The following is a 4,148-nucleotide window of genomic DNA, read 5'->3' on the forward strand; positions in this document are numbered from 1 at the left end:
TCAGAGGATCACGACGGAGCGTCGTGCCGATGCTCGCACTTTTGTGTATATGCGTACGGACGAATTTTTTCTGGTGCTCGTGCTCCACAATAGAACCGTGCCCTGTTTTTCAATGTACACGATACGTTCATTAAATACGTCCGTACGTACATCCCGACGCATCTTCGCAATAGTTATCGCGACCAGCTCGTTATTAACATAGGAATTAATTCCCTGCTCCTCACTAAGCTGAGAAGCAGAATGCCTGGTGTGATAAGGATGGGCCCCTCACAGCAGACAGAGACGGGCCATGCCGCTGCTCAAGTTAGTGAAGGGCAGAACGAGGAGCGGGATCCCGTCGTTCACGATGAGACAGCCGGGAAACACCGGCTGCACTGGTGCAGTCAGTGTAGTGCCATATATTCACTGGCCTCGCCGTGCCGAGCCTACACTCAGTGCGTAACAGTGTAGGTTTGAAACATAACCCTAATTATCAAGGATCGGTGGAGGGGACCCACACGCCGCTGCCCCTTTCGGGGAAAGGAGTCACCACTCCTCTCACCACGAGGAACAGTGTCTCGAACGCACCCGTTCGTATCAAGGTTTGTTCTTACTCGTCCGTTCATAACACGAATTCTGTATGCGTGTTTTTAAAGCGAAGCTTTAGTGTTCTCACTGGTAACGTCTGTAGCGCGAAAACGCCTTAGTGAAAGAAAAAAAAATGCGCCATCTCCACTAACGTGAAACCTGGGGAGGGGCGAAGAATGCAGTGTATAAGTGGATGATGCGGTTTCGATTATACAGTTTCGATGTATAATGCGGTTACTATAACACGGTTTCGATGCTGAGCGCTCGGCGTCTTAGGCCTTGGCCAAGGCCAAAGTTTTTGCTATGAAACCGTTGGGGGTTAGAGATTGTGGGGATCCTGACGCCCAGACCATTGCGCGATCACTGGGTTTGTGCCATCACGCGGCGCTTTTCCCCTCTCTCCTCCAAAATTCCGGCTCGTCTTGGCGCCACTGCGTAGAGCCGAGCCGTCTCTCAAACTCTTGCGTGAGGTGAAGCCTGCAGAGACCGTTGCGGCGATAAAACACTGTCACGCAGCGGGCGCTCCACCCTGGTAGCGGAGCTAACCTCACCTCATTGGTCCGTTTGAACGATGCCCGAACCCGACTCTCGCCGGGGACGCGAACGCGCGCCCTGCGCGGGGGTCCGTTCGGGGATACGCTTCCAGGACGCCGAAGGCGTTGGCCGAAGGTATGTGACGCTTTCTTTACCAGCCGGCTGCAACTCGGTTGCGCCGGCGAAAGCCCACCAGCCCTTCCGGCTGCGGCCCGTGCCTAAGGCTGCTCCTGTCGCCCCTACGCTTGCATATAGTAAAGCCGTACCTACCACTCGACGAACACGCCGTGCGGTACGCGCCTGTGAGCAAATGGGCCCCGTCTCCCTCGCTGCTGCGAGCCGATCTGGCCAGCACGGCGATGCGCGCGCGCACAACGTGCGCGCACCCCGGAATTTGCCCTGACAGAAGAGCCCACTGGCTCTGCGCCGACGAAACGTGCGCACTTGCGCGTGGCGCCCCATCGCCCCTTTCACCTAACGGGAAGTACGTACCTGTACTGTAAATTGTGTAATTGAAACTGTAAAATATGTGACTAGAATGTTAGTATAAAATAAACGTCTTCCCTCCGTACCCTGGGCATATTCCTTTGTCGCCCCTTTCTCCACCTGCCCAACAGAGGCGGTGTTAAGTTGGCGCGACGGCGTTTCAGTATCGTGAGCGTGCTCAAATAGCTCGAACCCGCGGTGGTTCCTCGCAGTGTGCATGAATGCCTGCCTTGTGCAAAGCTGGCGTTATGCATATTGTGAGGTAGAGAGACCACAAGGTATACAGCTTTTCTGTAAAGGTGTCGTGTCTTTAAAGCACGAAGCGTTCAAGCGCGAGGCGTTGGAAAACGAGTGTCCCGTCGTTTTAGTACCATGACTACATGAGACGCCCACAACCCGAGCCCCTAAGGTACTTCGTCTCTAAAAAACGCTTCCCGTGACCGGAATCGAACCTGGGCCCCTCGCGTTATGAAGCCGGCGTCTATCCGATTGCTCCGTTTCAACATGGTCGAAGGGCTTTGGAAAACTTAGACGACAACCAAAGAATCCATCACGAGAAACCTTCGCGTTCACATCGTCATCGTTTGACGCACGGTTTCGCGCTGTCCATTGTACGGGCCAAACAACCCCGTTGACGCCTTTACAGGATGCTTCACTGCAAGCACGCGCACAATGGTGAAAAGCCAACTTCACGTTGGCAGAAGACATGGCGGGCCACCCGCAGATGCTGAACGAAAGTAAGTTTTCCCAACAAAGGAATTTCAACACAAAAACTCGTAGTTGTAATTCCCGTTCGTCAAGTGAACGCTCTGATGGAACGTATACCTTTCAAAATGGTGAGCCGAGAGGCTGAATGCGGCCCAAAAGCAATTTCCATAACAGCGTTTCAGTAGGTAAGCACGCCTCAGTGTCAAAAAATTGACACTGCTGGCTCTGCAGGCGCCCGGAAGTCTCGGATGTGAGCTCCAAAGACGGCTGAAGTTTACACCGCGTGTTGAGTTACGATTGCTCGGAACTTTTCTTTAGGTGCTTCGCACATGACCTATAGATGCACAAAATATAGCAATACCGTTCACCAGGAGGGATGCTTCAGTGCTTGCATCCAGCGTCACCTGAAGTATGCAGCGATCCATCTGGGCTGAAGCACCTAAACCACATTATTATGCGCCCCGTTAATCTGCGGACCCACATTGAAACTACAAGATCAAGCTAGACATCTCTGCTCGGCTGACGGAGGGTCACGCGCACGCGGGGATGAGCTTTTGTTGGGCAAATGGGCAAATAAGCGTTCACATTAAAAAATGAGGAACGATGGCATGGGGGTGCTGAGAATTCATATGTCCAGCAGAGTGATTTCACAAATTGTTTCAGACTTTCACCCACGACACGACACTTTCACGAGTGTTCTATTGGTTGAGGTGTTGTACACAGTGACGATCTTGGGTCCACCGTCCACTGCTCTCGAGGCGACTACAACGCCACCTAACAGCCAGCACTAAAGCTGTAACGGGAGGTAACTTTTGATACCAGCTTCCATTGCTAGTTTCTTGGCTCATTCCGCGTTAGAACACGTGTCATCAAGTGCTGATTGTGTTGGCCGATCCCCAACGACGGTCCGAATTTCAGAGAACGCGGCCGTAGAAGCTGGCGATGAGACAGAAAATCAGCAAGAAACCCGCACGAGCCAATGGCTGGAACTTCGCGGTTATACCGACTCTAACACTCTGCATTCCTCAAAGATCAAACCGTTCGGCTAAGTTTCATCAAAGCAGAATTCTTTTCGTGGCAGCGCGCCCTCCGCCCTTTTCCCTCCAGCCTTCGCCTGCATCCATGCTTTCTTTCTTTCTTTCTTTATTTCCATAAAATATATGGTGGATTTGTTGGGCGCATTTAGCGAACAGGGCTGTGCCGCATGATGGTAGCGCCTTAATCTTCGTTGCACAGGTCACAAAAATAGACCCCAACAACCGTGAATTTAATCTTTGCACGCTCATTTTTTCACGCACGGCGAGGAGCCCCCGCTTCCACTAATCCTTTATTTCGGGGAGGCGTGTCGGCGGGGAAGCGTGCTTCTAAGGGTTTGCGGAAACGTTAGGGGCGCGGGGTGCGCTGAGGTAGTTTCGAATTTTCCTCAGCACAAAGCTCTTCGGAATTATCTGCCAGGAAGAGAATACCATCGGTGATCGGCTTAGTTTGTTGTTGCTGTTGTTGCTGTTGTTGCTGTTGTTGCTGCTGTTGTTGTTGTTTCCGCAATACAGTGTGATGCAGGACCGGCCGAAAGGGAGGTCGTGAACTCCTGTTCAGTAGACAGAACCAATCCGCTCGACACGCCTGACAGCTGCGCAGTCAAGTCTGCGCACAGCAGCGACGTCGTTGAATCGCGAAGCAGGCCCCATTCGCGACAGCTTCTCCATCTCAGCGTCGGAGGGTGCGTGCCGGAAATATCCGGCCACCGGATCGACGTTGCGCCAGAGCCCCTGTCGTCGGAGAGTGCAAAATGCAGGCGCAGGCAAGGCGGGAATCGCAGTGCGCGACCTTTGTTTGCGCAAGACGCAGCTCGG

The 4,148-nt window shown here is 53.1% G+C and overlaps 1 protein-coding gene across 1 annotated transcript in view; it reads right to left on the reverse strand.

The window, feature by feature from the left end:
• The window catches only part of LOC144153722 (rho GTPase-activating protein 18-like), a gene marked incomplete in the record, with an annotated part of 196,060 nt that overhangs the window by 121,568 nt on the left and 70,344 nt on the right, over positions 1–4,148 (reverse strand).

The sequence above is a fragment of the Haemaphysalis longicornis genome, unplaced genomic scaffold, assembly GCF_048455015.1.
Source record: "Haemaphysalis longicornis isolate Haplotype H1 unplaced genomic scaffold, Haemaphysalis longicornis Haplotype H1 scaffold_9, whole genome shotgun sequence".
NCBI lineage: Eukaryota > Metazoa > Arthropoda > Arachnida > Ixodida > Ixodidae > Haemaphysalis > Haemaphysalis longicornis.